We start from the raw sequence: 17708 nt of genomic DNA on the forward strand, positions 1-17708 counted from the left end.
TCTCACAATGTCCTCTCTAGGCCTCCAGTCAGGGACAACACTGACACATGTCTGGACTCAGTGACTTTCTTTTTCACATGGGCAATTTTCACTGCTCCTTTCTTCTGTCCTTAACTACAGAACTATATGGATGGAGCTGCCAAGTTCTGCTGCTTCCTGGGACTGGAACATGCACCCCATCATTTAAATACATCTACACCAACTTTCTGTTTTCAATGAGTACCTTCACACCTAAAGTTGGGTGTTCTGAAACTTACTCTTTGACCAGGCTGGCCTCAAACTGAGAGTTTTTCTAGCCTCTGCCTTCCAGGTGCTAGGATTAAAGGCATGTACCATCACACCTGGATCTAAGCTTTTCTTTAATTCCTTTTCACAAGTTGGAAACTTAGCTGGGTGGGATCTTGCCCTGAGGTCATCACTCCATTTATACCATTTCTACATCTGTTTATCTCTTTGTGCAGCTTGCACCTTTATATTATGAATCTTTATTAGAGTTACCACTAATAACCACAGGACAGAGTCTATACTAGGCTGTTTTCAGATTTTTTTTCTGCCAGTGGAATTAATCCAAATTATTTTATATCTCTTCACTTTAGCCTCAGGCAGACTCTTCTGACAAGGGCAAAAATCAAGCACATTCATTGCCAAACTATCAAAAGAATAATCTCTTGGCCATATATTAATATTCTTCTATTCTGTAACATCTTGAGCAAGGCCCCAGAGGTCCATCAAATCATACTAAGTGTCACCATGTTCCATGCTCATAATGGTATATGGCCCATTAAGCAGGATTTAAAGTTTTCAACTGCTTTTCTAATCCACTGTCCCAAGGTCCATATTTCATCAAACAAAATCATGGTCAGGTCTATCACAGCATTACCTCAGTCCCTGGTACTGGTCTTAGTTATAGTTTCTATTTCTGTGAAGAGACACCATGACCACAGCAAGTATTGTAAAGGAAAACATTTAATTGTGGTGCCTCACAATTCTGAGGTTTAATTCATTATCATAATGGTGGGAGGCAAGGGAGCATGGAGGCAGACATGGTGCTAGAGTAAGAGCTGATAGTCTTCACATATTGACTCACAGGCAACAGGAACTGGATATTATCTTGAGAATATGTCAGTCTTCAAAGCCTGCCTCCACAGTGACACACTTCCTCGAATAAGGCCACACCTACTCCAACAAGGCCTTGGCTTCTAATAGTCCAATCCCTTTGGTGGCCATTTTCTTTCAAAACATCACACCCTCAAAACTATTTTTCATGCTCCACTTTCTTGTAATGTCTCATTCTGTCCTTTTATCCAGTAGTGATATCTATCCTTGATGGTAAAGCATTTTTAATAGATAAAGAAGAAGGATGGATCTTGTTTTCTAATCCATTCTGTTAATCTGTATCCTTTTATTGGGGAATTGAAACTATTCTGTTGAGAGTTTTCCATGAACAATGGATATTGATTCCTGTTATTTTGTTATAGTAGTGTGGATTTTTCTACAAGTTTATGTCTCTCTGGTGATATTTATTCTTTTTCACCTTAGGTGTGGTTAACCTCTTCAGACTGAAGTTTTCCTTCTTTTACCTACTGTAGAGTTGGAGGTATAGATAAATATTGCTTACATTTGATTTTATCATGGAATTTTTGTATCTCTCCCTTTTTTCTGATTGAAAGGACTCCTGGGTATAGTAGTCTGTGTCTCTTAATGTTTGCATTGCATCTATTTAGGCCCTTCTGGGTTTTAGAGTTTCCCATTAGAGGACAGGTGTTATTCTAATGGGCCTGAATTTGTATATTATTAGGCTTTTCCCCTTACAGATTTCAATAATCCTTCATTTTTCTGTACACTTACTGTTTGATTATTATGTGTTGATGGTAATTTCTTTTATGTTCCAGTCTTATTTGGTGTTCTGCATGCTTCTTGTAACTTTAAGGCCCTCTGTCTTTAGGATGAGGACATTTTCTTCTATTATTTTGTTGAAAATATTTTTTGACCTTAGCCTGACTCTAGTCTTCTTCCTTTATTTCTATTAAGCATAGATTCTTTTTCACACTGTCTTACATTTCCTGAATTTTCCCATATATTTTTTTCAGTTAACATTTCCTTTAACTGAATAATCCCCAATGATAGGAGTCAGAGAAGTAGTACAGGCCCCTGCAATAGGATCATTTTTTTTCTAATTGAATGTTCATTTTTTTTCTGGAAATGAGTCCCTTAACATTGAGTTATTATCAAAAGATGGGTACTAATTTTTTTTTTTGGTTCTATATGTGAGAGTTTTTTTTAATTGATTAAAATTTATTCCTATTTAACTTCAGTCACTTAGAGCCATTTAATCTTGTTTTAAATAGGGAATACAGGCCAACAAAGTACAACAAAGAAACTGTGGTAGTTTGAACATCCATATCCTCTACGGGCTCATATATTAAATGCATGGTCATTAGTGAGTGGCCCTGTTTGACAGGAATTAGGAGGTGTGGCCTTTGTGGAACAGGGGTCGCCTTGTTGGAGGAGGAATGTTATTGGGTATAGGCTCTGTCATTTCAGAAGACCAACCCAGGCCCAGAGGCTCTCTGTTTCTCTCTCTCATTCTGCTATCTGTGGGTCTCAATGTGGAACCCCAGTAACTTCTTCAATGCCATGCTTGCCTCCATGCTACCACACTACCTGTCATTCTGTAAATGAACTAAACCTCTGAGATTGTAAGCCAACGCTAATTAATTTTTTCCTTTATAAGTGTTGCCATGGTGTCTCTTAACTGCAGTAGCATACTCATTAAGACAGTAACCAGTTGATTATATTTTTTCCAATATAATTTCCATTTACACTTGTTGGCTGCAAATATAAACAAAGAAATGTTATTCATAATATTTTTATTATTTACTTTTTGAGATTATAATATAATTACATCATTTCCTCCTTTTTCATTCCCCCCCCCCCGAATCTTCTAATATACCTACTGCTGATTTTATTCAAATTCATTCATGGCTTGTATGGTCATTAAGTTTTGTTACCTATATATGTGTTTATACACACAGAGTGACACACACAAACACACACACACACAAGTACAATTTGCTCAGTATGTATATTTTTACTTGAAATTACATTTTCAGGGCTGATCATTGGTAAATGATCATTTCATAATCAATTGATGTGTTCATTCATGGGGAAGAGTGTCTCAGAAAATGACACAGAGACTTATTATTAGTTATTAAAGAGCAGCCTACTACTTAGACTTGTCCCCCCATAGCTCCTATAACTTAAATTAACCCATGTCTTTTAATCTAATTTATTTTATGTGGCTCAATTATATTTACTCTGTAATGTCCATCCTGCTTTCTCTCCATCTGGCTGGTGACCCTGCCTTTCTTATTCCTGGCACTCTCTCTGTACAGAAATCCCTGCTCTAACACTTGCTAGCTATTGGCCATTTAGCTTTTTATCAAACCACAGTGACACATCTTCACACAGTGTAAAGGAATATTCCACAATATCCCCTCCCATTTTTTCTAAATAAAAAAAAGGTTTTAACTCTAACACAGTAAGATTATATACAATAAGAACAATATCCGGTAAGAATAACATTCACAATTTCCTGTCCATTTGTATTTGTCAAATTTAGAGAAAATACTCAATTATCTGTCCTATCTTAGTCCAGTTTTATACCTAAACCATTTTTGTCATAACCTGTGTTAACATCCTAAGAATATCTTTTTAGACCTCAAAATATCTTTTTGGAAAAACAGTTTAAGCTTTTATGTTTCTCAACCTTATTAACTTTATGCCTCTTATGTAAGTTTCTTTTCTGAATTTAGTAACAAAGGAAATTGTAAAACTATAACTATCTATATCATAGACTCAAAAAGGATAGATTATTAATTGACTAAATAGGAAATGTAGAGATATCAACTTCAAAATCTAAGAGACATGACAGAAACAGCTGGCTGCCTAGTCAGTCACCCAAGTCTCCTCTGTAAATTTGGGTAATTCATCTTTGGCCTACAGGACTAGCACATGTCACAGACTTTTCTGTAAAGCAGGAATTTTGGAGGATTCTCCTTCTTTGTCTTGACAAAGTTTGGCAGACACTTCCCTTTGTATACAGCTTATCCATTTTGGACAGTGCACTGTCAGGAGTTGAGGAAAGGGCAGTTTCTTATCCAAATGGCTAGCTTTGCCACAAAGAAAGCAAACTACATATAGAGGTTCTTCAATATCCATCATCCTTTTCTGCAGTAAATTGATGCTGACAGGCGCAGACATGTCTCACAGTCAAAAAAAATCCTTATGTTATTAAAACATTTCAAATGCCATATTCTGTAGGTCATTGAAGTGTTTGAAGATCAAATATCTACCTAAAATATATTTCTGTATCAACTTGAAACATACATACCATCATTTTATAAATTTGACTTTTATAGAGTATTATTAACCCATATTACTTTATTATGCTAAATATCTTTCAAGGATGAAAACTTTACATTACTATTACAAATGAGCTGCATATGTACAGTAAAAGAATAGAAACATATATACAGTATAAGAAAAATAATGTTAATTTGTATCAATAAACAAAAATATCTTAAACAATAGAGTAGAAACATAAAGTATAGATACGGTATAACAAAAACAACCTTAAACTTGTATTAATATACAAAAATTCATAACTGTGAAATATTTGAGACTAGACATTTTCAAAAGTAGACTCAACAATCCATCCTTTTATCCCATGATTTCTATAATATATTCCCTCTTTCCCTTCAGAAAGAGATTCCTGAATCTAATCACCTTTCTTTAGTTTTTTCCCTGGCCATGTCCAGCAGCAATATGTAACTAACCCCCCAAATGATGACAAACATCCATAACCCATTGAATGGCCAAAAAAACACCCACCTACCTCTTGGGAAAGTTGGCATCATATTCTCTATACTGCATTCTGTTGTCTGGGGGTGATGGCCTCATTGGAGGTCCCCGAGAAAATTAGGATAATGCTCAAGTACTAGTTAGAGTAGTCTGTGTGTCTGGACAATCACAGCCAGCTGCCTTGAAGCTGTTCTGGTTGCAGAACTCTGAGGAAACCGCAAGAGAGGTATTATGAAAGGTTGGATCACCTGGACCACGCATTTCCATTTCAAGATCCCCTTGTTCCTAAAACACACAAACTTTCAAAGGTAACACATATATCTACATTAACAAAAGTATAGAATGTGCAGTTTGTACAAAGCAGGCAAAAATGATTTTTTGTTTTATATTTAAGCAGGTAAAATATCATCAGTGTGTTGGGTTTTTTAGGTTTATTTCCTGATGTCTGTAACTAGGATTTTCAAATAGTGTAATGAATCCACAGATTTTTGTTTTTTGTGGAGACAAAAGCATAGCCTCTTCCCCAATGCAACATATGTTTTACTTCCATTTTGAAGTTAACACATTTATAAAATATATAAATTGTATCTTCGGCAAACAGTTCCAGCTCATAAAATGATTTCTCACAAATTTAAGTTCTTTATAAAAATTACACTGTACATTTCTGCACTCATTATTGTCATTATCTAATGTATGATGTGTTCCCAACTGTCATGTTAAATAATGACAAATCATAATATTGCACTGTAAAGAGAACTTTTTTAGAAATTTGCCATTATAAATTTATCAGTCTATTAAAATATAAAATACAAAACTTCAGCATTTTCAGTATGAATGGAATAAGTGAAGCAAATCATGAAACATCATAATCATATATTGTTGTAAGGGCTCCAGATTCCTCCTAATTTCTAGTCTGTTTCCATTAGCAGATAAAGCTAGAGCTGAAATAAGACAGTTCCCTAAGCTCCAAGGGTACTTAGGTGGCAGGTCAAAGAATCCTATGTCCATCCTAATGTCTTAGAACATTATCTTGGTTGGTTTGGTTTTAACGAGATGGGTACATGACACATTAATATGCAGATATGGTTTACAGCTAATCGTACATTACCTGGTGTTTCTTTACTTTGCCAGATCAAAAGAAAACAGTATTCTGTAATTGTGAATTTTAGAAACTTCCAAATAAATACCAAATATCTTCCAGCTAATATATATATATATATATATATATATATATATATATATATATATATATATATATATATATATATATAAATTGGTTCAGTTATGCAGTTTCCATAATCCAATGTCTCTCAGCAGCTATTGTTCACGCTTCAGCAATCAAAAAATTTAAAGTCAACAAAACACTACATAGGATCCAGAATCTTTGTATATTTTCTCTCTATACATGGCTTATGGTTTTATATTATTTTATTTTCTTTTAAAGACTTATTTTATTATTTATGAAATATTTTTCCTTTGACTGTCTAAACTCATTTTCTTTTCTTTTGAACCTTTCACAGGTTTTTTTTAAAACACACTGTAACCTGTTTAGAGATCTTTTCCTTTTTGGATGTGTCTTTATTGAGCTTCTTAAACTGCTATGTCATCAAATGGTGTGGCTCATTGCTGGAGACACAACCAAACACAAACTACCTGTTCTTCTGGTTCTTAGAATGTTTCCATCCCCTCCCCTGCAATGGTCCCTGAGTTTTATGTTCAGGAGTTGTATTGTAGATGTAACCTTGAGACAGGGATACAAAACTCTTCCTTTCTGTTGGTTGTGGTTTTCTGTAGTGGTCTCTGTCTGTTTCCTTCATAAGGGTTGATTGCTTTACATTTCTTTGGTGAAAAGAACAAAGATTTAGAGTATAGTTAGGAGTTTTGCTGATTTAGTAAAATGAGGCTTGTAGGTGCCCTTCCAACATCCATAGGTTCGTTAGCCATGGGTAGTATTGAGGTTTACATTACCAGTTATAGTTTACCTCTTGTTGATCAGCTCTTAAGTCTAAGTAGACAATTGTTGGCTATCAGCATGATCTACATGCCTCGATTGCAGCTTTCAGGTTATTTTGTCATGCTGATATTTTGTGTGGTTCACACTTGTATGAGATGCATGGTATCTTTGCTCCTATGGAATCTTATATATCACTGAATATAAAAATATAGATTCTTGCTTTCTTTAAAATGAATAGCAGAAAGAGCAATGTATTGTTCTCTCCATTTGCTGTATTTTTATTTTTTCTCTGTATTATCTTTGTTTTTTATTGAAAATGAAGTCCTCTCTCATACAATATATTCAGACCACACTTTCCCCTCTCTCCACTGCTCCCAGCTCATCCCAACCTATCCTCTCCCTCAGATCAACTCCCTTCATTTCTTCTTCAGAAAATATTGTGCCTATAAGAGTCAAAAATTCCAACAGGACAAAACAAGATACACTAAAACTTGGCAAAAGCCTTCATATAGAGGCACATATGTGCTTAGATTAGGAGCTAGAAACCTCAGAAGAGAGAGAATGTTCAAGGTTTATATAATGGGTCTAGGTTAGTTCATTCAATATTTTCTTCTAGTTTTTATCCAATTTTCTGCAAATTTCATTTATTAAACAACTGAATACTTCTTCTTTTTTTTGAAGTTATAATATAGTTACATCATTTTCTGCCTTACATTTCTTCATCTAAACTTTCACAAAAAGCTTTCCTGACTTTTTCAAATCTATGGCCTCTTCTTCATTGTTATTACAGGCATATATGTATGTGTACATACTCTCTATATAACTTGTTCAGTCTTTATGTTATTTGTATGTATGTTTGTTTTCAGTGCTGACCATTTGGTATTGGATAACTAATATGTGTGCTTTTTCTAAGGGAAGACTATTTTTTTCCCACTTTCAGCCTTTATTCATTCAATGTAGATTTTTTGTGTGAGGTTTGGGCCTTAAAGTCTCTTCCTGAACTACTTTGTAATGTCTATTAGCATTTTCCTTGTTCAGTTTATGTTTATGCATCACATTGGTAAGACATAAGAGTTTAGCTCCTGATATTGGGATACACAATCTCAGCAAAAAAAAACTGATCCTCTGCCTTTTACAGTCTTTTAGCTCCCCTGTTCTGCATGTTCTCTGAGCCTTAGATGTGGGAATTGTTTTGTAGATGTGTCAGACATGACTAGGCTCCAGAATTCTCCCATTTGATTAGTTATGGTTTTCTCCCACAAATTGTTGAAAAGAAATTTTTCTTTGGTGAGGGAGAAACTATATTTATATGTGGCTATAATGATATTTTTGTTTAACATTAGCCTATTTTATTAAAGTGATGGTTGTAGGTTTTCCATTTAAACTGCATTTGTATATTTATACCCAAAGTAACATGTATTATAGATATTTTTAGATAGATAGTTCATAGTATGGCTGCTTAGTATTCTTTCAGATATATTTGTGTTAATCTTGTATTCTGCCACATTACTGAAAAAATTTATCAGCTGTAGGAATTCCCTGGTAGAATTTTTGGGGTCGCTTATGTACACTATCATATCATCTGCAAATAGTGAAAATTTGACTTCTTCCTTTCCAATCTCTATCAGTTTGATCTCCTTTTGTTGTCTTGTTGCTCTAGCTAGAACTTCAAGTACTATATTGAATAAATATGGGGAGAGTGAACAGTTTTGTCTTGTTCCTGATTTTAGTGCAATCACCTTGAGTTTCTCTCCATTTAATTTGATCTTGGAGGTCAGCTTTTTGTAAAATGCCTTTATTATGTTTAGATATGTTCCTTTTATTCCTGATCTCTCCAAGACCTTTATCATGAAGGGGTGTTAGATTTTGTCAAAGGCTTTTTTGGCATCTGAGATGATCATATGTTTTTTTTTTTCTTTCAGTTTGTTTACGTGGTGTATTACATGGACAGATTTTTGTATGGTGAGTCATCCTTGCATCCCTGGCATGAAGCCTACTTGGTCATGGTGAATAATTGTTTTGATGTGTTCTTGGATTCGGTTTGCCAATATTATATTCAGTATTTTTGCATCAATGTTCATGAGGGAGATTGGTCTGTAATTCTTTTTCTTTGTTGCATTTTTGTGTGGTTTGGGTTTCAGGACAACTGTAGCCTCATAAAAAGTGTTTGGTAATGTTCCTTCTGTTTCTATTGTATAGAACAATTTGAAGAATATTGGAATTAGCCCTTCTTTGAATTTCTGATAGAATTCTGTGCTGAAACTATCTGGTCCCGGACTGTGTTTGGTTGGAGACTTTTAATGACTGTTTCTATTTCTTTAGGGGTTATTGGCCTATTTAAATTGTTTATCTGGTCTTGATTTAACTTTGGTATATGGTACCTATTTCCATTTCTTTCAGATTTTCCAATTTTTGTGGAGTACAGGTGTTTGAAGTATGACCTGGTGATTCTCTGGATTTCTTCATTGTCTGTTGTTATGTCTCCCTTTTCATTTCTGATTTTGTTGATTTGGGTGCTCTCTCTCTACCTCTTGGTAAATATGGATAAGGGCTTATCTATCTTCTTGATTTTTTCAAAGAACCAACTCTTTGTTTTATTTATTGTTTATTTATTTATTTATTATTTTCTCTTTGTTTCTATGTCATTGATTATAGCCCTCAATTTGATCATTTCCTAGTATCTATGCCTTCTGGGTGAAGTTTGCTTCTTTTTCTTCTAGAGCTTTCAGGTGTGCTGTTATGTCATGAGTGTTAGATTTCTGCATCTTCTTTATGTGGGCATTTAGAGCTATGAATTTTCCTCTTAGCCCTGCTTTCATAGTGTTCCATAAGTTTGGGTATGAAGTACTTTCATTTTCATTGAATTCTAGGAAATCTTAATTTCTTTCTTTATTTCTTCCTTGACATATTCATTTGAGCACTGTCCAGTTTCCTTGATCTTTCTGTAAATTTTGTTGTTGAAATTTAACTTTGAGCCTTGGTGGCCCAATAGGATACAGGAGGTTATTCCAATTTTTTTTTAATCCATTCAGATTTGCTTTCTGATCAATCATGTGGTTGATTACAGAGAAGGTTCCATGGGGTGCTGAGAAGAATGTATATATATTCTTCTGTGTTTCAGTGAAATGTTCTGTATATATCTATTAAGTCCATTTGAGTCATAACTTCTGTTAGGTCCCTTATTTCTCTGTTAAGTTTCAATCTGGCAGATTCACCCAGTGGTAAGTTGGGGTGTTGAAATCTCCCACTATTAATATGTGGGGCTTGATGTGTGATTTAACCTTTAGTAATGTTTCTTTTACGTATGTGGGCGCTCTTGTATTGGGGCATAAATGTTCATAATTAAGACTTCATCTTGGTTGATTTTCCCTTTGATAAGTATGTAATGTCCTCCTGATCTCTTTTGATTGATTTTAGTTTGAAGTCTATTTTCCTGGATATTAGGATAGCTATACCAGCTTGCTTCTTAAGTCCATTTTCTTGGAAAGCCTTTTCCCAGCCATTTACTCTGAGGTAGTATCTGTCTTTAAAGTTGAGGTATATTTCTTGTATGCAGAAGAAGAATGGATCCTGGTTTTGTATCCATTCTGTCAGCCTGTGTCCTTTTATAGGTGAATTGAGACCACTGATATTAATGTATATTAATAACAGTAATTGTTAATTCCTGTTATTTTTTGTTGGTAATTGTTGTGTGTTTCTCTTTTTTGGTATTTTTTGCTGTGTGATTATCTATTGGCTGTATTTTCATGGTTGCATCTAACTGCCTTAGGTTGGAGTTTGCCTTCTAGTGCTTTCTGTAGGGCTGGATATGTGGATAGGTATTGTTTAAATCTGGTTTTATCATGGAATATTTTGTTTGCTCCACCTATAGTGATTGAGAGTTTTCTTGGATATAATATTCTGGGTTGACATTCATGGTCTCTTAGTGTCTGCCTAAGGTCTGGCCAGGACCTTCTGGTTTTCAGAGTCTCCATTGAGAAGTCAGGTGTTATTCTGATGGGCCTGACTTTATATGGCCATTTTCCTTTAAAGCTCTTAATATTTTTCCTTTATTATGTATGTTTAGTGGTTTGATTATTATGCGGCAAGGGATTATTTTTTAATATCCCGTCTATTTGGTGTTCTGTAAGCTTCTTGTACCTTCATTGGCATTTCCTTTTTTAAGTTGGGAAAGTATTCTTCTATGACGATGTTGAATATATTTTCTATGCTTTTGAGTTAGTGTTCTTCTCCTTCTTCTGTCCCTGTAATTCTTACTTTTGATCTTTTCATGGTGTGCAAGATTTCCTGGATGCTTTATGTTAAGACTTTTTTGACTTTAGTGTTTTCTTTGACTGATGAATCTATTTCCTCTATTGTATCTTCAATGTCAGAGATTCTCTCTTCTGTATCTTGCATTCTGTTAGCTATGCTTTCATCTGTAGTTCCTATTTGTTTACTCAGATATTCCATTTCTAGCCTTCCCTCAGGTGTGTCTTCTTTATAGCCCCTATTTCAGTTTTCAAATCTTGGACTTTTTCATTCACCTGTTTAATTACTTTTTCTTGACTTTCTTTAAGGAATTTACTGATTTCTTCCAATTATTTGTTTGTCTTTTCTTCAAATTCTTTAAGGGTAGTTTTCATTTCATCTTTAAAGGACTCTATTATCTTCTTAAAGTCATTTAAAAGGCCTATTACTTCTGCCTCTTCTGCTTTGGGATGTTCAGGTCTTGCTGATGTAGCACTACTAGGTTCTGATGGTACCATATTGGTCTTTATGTTGTTGACTGTATTTTTGCACTGGTGTCTAAACATCCCTTCCTCCATTCCATGCAAGTGCTGTCTGTTTCTGAGGGAGACTTTTTTGGTTCAACTGACACTTTTGGTCTAATGGGAGGTCTTGGTCTAATCCTGGCTCTTGGTCGAATCTGTGCTGATGGATTCTGTGTCTCACGGAGCAGAACTTAGATCAATGGGCACCAGTGGGCTCTGTCCCAAGGAGCAGCTATTCCCAATGTGTACAGGGTGGAACCTGTTTTCTGTTCCCAGTTGGTGTAGGGTGGGCTTCTGTTTCTGTTTCTCACTTGTGTCACAGGGGGATATTTTCTTAGGAAGGAAGTGGGGGAAGGGGCAGCTGGCTAGTCCCTGGGGCTCCAATGGCTTGGGGGAAGGGCACAGGGTGTTTCCCCCAGGGCCTAGGATCTAGGGACCTGGTCTGCCCAGTCCAGAGATGGGGCTTTACCTGTTCCCAATTGATGTAGGGTGGGCTTGTAGCTCTGGTTTTCACTGGTGTTGCAGGGGGCTGTTCTCTTGGCCATAATTGAATTTTGAATATGTCTATTGCCCACAAATTTAGAAGTAACAAGAATACCTAAATAAAGTGAATTTTCAGCAGTAGCTTCTATTTGGAAATAGATTGTCTGTATGTGAGACACAGTGAGGGGCTCTTCTATTTTGTTTAAATATATATTTCAGAAAATCTTACTGAAAAGTTAAGTAAGTTCAATTATTACTATACTAAATTAAAAGATTTTATGAGAAAGACTCAATTCATCAAAACAATCAATTTTTCTAGATTGTGTTTTGTTCTTAAAATATTTTAAAGAGTTCTCATCAGGTTTAACAAGAATAATGTAGCACTTTGGGAAAAAGATGCATCCTAGCAGCCCTGCACTGGAGGCCAAGATAGAGAAGACCTCCACAGTCACCATGGCCTTTTCCTTGGTGCTGTGGTAGACAGGAAGGAAGATGACCCAGACACTGCAGAATACCAGCATGCTGAATGTCAGGAACTTGGCTTCATTGAATGTGTCAGACAGGTTCCTGGCCAAGAAAGCCAGAGTGAAGCTCCCTAGGGCCAGGATCCCCAAGTATCCCAGCACACAGTAGAAAGCAGTAAGTGAGCCCTTGTTGCACAAAATGATGATGTGACTCTGTTCAGAGTGTGCATCTGCCTCAATATAGGGAGGCGAGGTTCCCAGCCAGACTCCAAGAAGAATAAGCTGAATCAGGACACAGATGGGGATGACAGAGTTATGGGTGCCTGAGACAAGCAGCCTTCTCATTGTCCTTCCTGGCTTCAGGGCTCTAAAGGCCAGAATTACAATTATAGTTTTGGTCAAAACAGTAGAAAGAGCCAGAGTGAACACAAGCAAAATGTAATTTGCTGCAATATGCAGGAGGCTGTGCTTGGGTGGCCAATGAAGAGAAAGGAACATAGAAAGCAGAGGAGGAGGGAGATGAGCAGGATGAAGCTGAGCGTCCGGTTATTGACCTTAACAATGAGTGAGTCTTGGTGTTTGAGAAAGATCCCCAAAACTACAGCTGTGCTGACAGAGAAGCACAGAGCTGTGCAGGCCAGAGCCCTGCCCAGAGAATCAAATGGTCCTATCAGGTATCTACAAAACATTTCACCCAAACACAAAAGAATATATCTTCTTCTCAGCACCTCACAGAACCTTCTCCAAAATTGACTATATACTTGGGTACAAGTCAAATCTCCATAGCGATAAAAATATTGAAATAACTCTCTGTTTCCTATCAGACCACCATGGATTAAACAAGATAAAGCCTACAAACTTGGGGAAACTGAACAGTTCACTAAAGATGACTACTGGGTCAAGGAAGAAATAAAGAAAAAAATTAAATTTAAATAATTTAATTAATTAATTAAAAAATTAAAGAAATTAAATTAAAGAATTCAATGAAAATGAACACAACATAGGAAAACTGATGGGACACAATGAAAGCAGTACTAAGAGATTCATAGCACCAAGTGCCTGCATAAAGATACCATCTCTGCTTTCAGGTCAGACAGGAACTCCTTTCAGATCATCAGACATGATGAGCCCTACCCACTTCCAGCCAAAGTGAAGCAGTAGAGAGGTCACCCCTTGGGTTAGAGCTGTGTCTTTAGGAGACATCTGGTAAAGGGATGGGAATGTATCTCTATCACTTAGCATAGAATCAAAAGTTCCATATGTGACCTGCAGAAGCAAACAGAAAAAATGTGATTCTGAGTTTCTAGGTATTTGGAGTCTTCACCTTAGAGAGGAAGTGAGTTCATTATTCGAGGAAGAGGATCAGGAAACTTAATGTTGGTAAGGAGACTGTCTTCTGGGATATTAGCTTCTCTCTCATTGTGTGATGGAATACGGTCTTTGTCAGGTACTATGGGCTCTAAAATTACTAAGAGTTCTGAAGCAAGTGAGTGAACAATGTTCTGTTCATGTTACATTTTAAAGGCACCATGGATTTCTCTTGTTCCAATAACAATGGAACAGAGTATGTGTTGTAGAGATAGACTGCAGAAGCATTGCCATGTGCTTTACTTTGACCACAGGACATCACCTTCCCTAGAACCTCTGCCTTCAGCAATGTAAATAACACATTTTTTCACAGATTTCGCTCATGTGTTAGAAAAGAGCAAATCATGAATATCTGTGGGAACTTCACCAAGCATTGTTGCATCATATTTCCCAAATGATAGATTTGGCAAAGTCATTACCAAGAAACTAATTTAAAATGCAAATATCTAAGATAAATGGAAATTACTGTGTATATAATTTTTCTTACTTTAGAATACAAAAAATGTATGAATTGTTTCACTGAGTGATAATAATCAGTTTTACACTGACTGATTTTATAATTTTGATTATCCATGAGTTAGCACTCACCAAATATTTTCTCTACTTGCAGTGATGCCTACTGATGGTTGCTTTGCTTCAGTAGTGCCTGGCAAGAGCCAATTGTCAGGACGTATCTAAGTGGATGTTCTTGGTGAGTGGTACTCTGAGATCTACTTTCCAAAATGAGAAAATAAACTCCTTGGAACATCTTCATTTGTGATGGCCCAAGGATTGTCCCAGATTTGTTTACATGTCCTGAACTTACTATTCCTCTATCTGTCAGTCATTGAACACAGGGTTAACTTATAGTTATATGTTTATACCCCAGCTTGGGCAATTATTTATCTGGGTTGTATGTTTGACTTATGAAAAGCACATTAAGTTGGGTCTAAGAGGGACCTCTCTAAATGAGCCTGGTGCTTGGTTGGGTACACAGGGGTCCAGGATTCAGGGATAGACACTCCCCAGGGCATAGGACAGTGAGGTGGGGATGGATGGCAGCTGATGATGCTGTGTTCTCCTTCTCCGATCTCCCTTGCTCACTCAGTGGCTGGGCATCAATACTATATGCTTTTATGATTAAATATTTTGATACTGACTAAGTGAAGTCCAAAATGTTGCTATTAATGTACATTTAAAATATGTGACTTTTAATTGTAAATTAGCATATTCAATTAATATTACTTGAAAATATGCACATTTGAGGATTACTTCTTTTTTTGTTTTTTTTTTGTTTTTTTTTTGTTTTTTTTTTGTTTTTTTTTTTTTTTGTTTTTCAAGACAGGGTTTCTCTGTGTAGCTTTGCGCCTTTCCTGGAGCTCACTTGGTAGCCCAGGCTGGCCTCGAACTCCCAGAGATCCTGCCTCTGCCTCCCGAGTGCTGGGATTAAAGGCGTGCGCCACCACGCCCGGCTGAGGATTACTTCTTAAGCAAAGGATATTTTATGTAATGACAATTAATTCTGAATGAAAATAATCTTGAAAAAAATGATCTCAGGTCTAAGCATTGGGGGGGGGGGGGCTTGATCCTTAGGAAGACTTACGCTGTGAAAGTTTGTACTAGGTGAATGTTCATGCTTTTCTCTTGTTAATCTGTTTTGTTGTGGAGTCTCTATCAAGGAACCTAAGGTAGGTAGAACCAAAAGATAAGACTCTCCATTTTTAAAAAAGTGCTCTCCTCTCCAAAACATCTATTAGCACCACCAAAATATTGTTTTATTATGCCTTCTAATGATATTTTGGAGTTTTGTTAATTTGAATCTAAGAAGCTCCCATAAGCTCACAGGGAGTGGGACTATTAGGAGGTGTGGCTTTGTTGGAGAGAGTGTGGCCTTAGAGGATGTATGTCACTGTGGGGGAGGGGGTTGTTGAGATCTCTTATGCTCATGCCATGCCTAGTGTCTCAGAGCACATTTTGTTGCCTGTGGGATCAAGATGGAGCTCCTTCTCCAGCACCATGTCTGCCTGCATGCCTCCATGTCCTGACATGAGCATAATGGACTACACCTCTGAAACTGTAAGCCACCTGATTCAATGTTTTCTTTTATAATTGTTACTGTGGTCATTGTGTCCCTTCACAGCAGTAGAAAACCTAACTAAGACAGTATGTATCCAACATAATCACAGAGAACAATGAACTCAAAAAAGAATTTTGCTTTTGGAACACCCTTTGGTCATGGATCTCTTACATAAACCAGCTCAGATGCAGAATACCTTGTAACGGTTTGTACATTTAGGTGTATTTGTTACAAATGCTTTTAGACCTGTATCCTCTATGTAGACACCACTGCAGAGCAAGCCCAGGTCAATCAATTCATCTTGCTAAGTGGAAATCTGGGACAGCCATGTGTCTGTCATGCAGTGGGGAAGAGCTGATCTGTTGTTCTACACTGAGTAGCAGCGTGCAGAGTCAGAAATACCTTTCTCTTTGTGTTCTGCCTTTTTGCCTCCTATTACTTCAGCTGTGATCTTCACTCATTTAACTAGAACTTTCCCAACACATGCAGACAGCCCACCCCCACCATCTCCTTCCCATGCTACTCACACTAGTTACCTCTGTGTCTCCAAACCCTAGGGTAATAAATGTTTCCTAAATCTACACAGAACCATAAACTAGTACATGAAGAAATTAACAACTTGACTTCTAGGCAAAGAGAAGATGATTTAGATAGAGACAGTAGTGGCCACTACCATCATGGAGAATGAAACCTCATGACTACTATATATATTGAACACTGCATTATTCATGGGAGAAAAAATACAGAAAAAATTAAAATATAGGATTAATATTAAACTACTGAAATGATATGCATGCATAGAAAAAAGCATTAAAGAAATTTTAATATCCATTTCTAGATACTAATAGCAAAATTTATTTCCCATATATCTGCTTTTTGAAAGTTACATGTTACATATTTTCTAATAAGGCAAATGCAGTGTATCAGTTGTGAATTAAAAAATGATGCCTTTCAAAAAAAAATATAACAGGCACTCAGATTTGAAGTCAGCAAAGAACCAACACAGCAATCCAGGCACTCAGAAAGTTCTGCTGCCTCCTTGGCTGGTGTCTGGGAGTTGGGATTTCAGTTTATCTTTATATTTATATATACATGTATATGCAGTTAGATGTGGTTGTACACAATATATATACCATATAGATACTTACAAAAGTATCAACATAACAATACTCATAGCTATGCATACCATACACATGCATGCCAATACCACAAAGTTTGTCTGTATCTTTTTGATTTTTTATTATGCCAATTTATTGTACATTTAATTTAATTTCAAAGTATATTTATATGTGTGTGTGCACATGCAATTGTGTAGACAAACACATGTTCTTAAATGTATGAAGTGGGCACATATTTGTGTGTGTTGTATGGAAACAAGCATATGTGTATTGTGGCACAACATGATGGTGCCCTCATCCTTTATGATGGGCTAGTTGCACTATTACAGTGAGGTGGGGCATGCTTGATCATGCTTAATTCTGTGCATGGTTACAAATACTAGCTATCATTTAACAGAATTGGTTACAAATTATTATTGGTTAAGATAAGAAAAAAACTGAATCAAATTTCAAGCAGAGGATAAATCAATGAATTAAATAGAAAAAGGTATTTTAAGATGTAATATGTTTATAAAAATTTAAAGGCTTAAGTATGTCATGAAAGACTGAATATGTTCTATATTGGGTCTGAGGAAGTAGTTTAAGATATAAATATATGGAACTTGAAAGCTTAAATAAAATTTGAATACAAATAAAGTTTATATGGGT

At 36.1% G+C, this 17708-nt stretch overlaps 1 protein-coding gene across 1 annotated transcript in view; it reads right to left on the reverse strand.

The window, feature by feature from the left end:
* Positions 1-17708, reverse strand: part of LOC121826500 (vomeronasal type-2 receptor 116-like) — a 182257-nt gene that overhangs the window by 57910 nt on the left and 106639 nt on the right. Inside the window, exon 5 of the mRNA XM_076560910.1 lies at positions 4898-5069. The gene's annotated coding sequence lies outside the window, so the exon portion shown is untranslated. The remainder of the gene's footprint in view (positions 1-4897; positions 5070-17708) is intronic.

Source organism: Peromyscus maniculatus, chromosome 23, assembly GCF_049852395.1.
Source record: "Peromyscus maniculatus bairdii isolate BWxNUB_F1_BW_parent chromosome 23, HU_Pman_BW_mat_3.1, whole genome shotgun sequence".
Taxonomy (NCBI): Eukaryota; Metazoa; Chordata; class Mammalia; order Rodentia; family Cricetidae; genus Peromyscus; species Peromyscus maniculatus.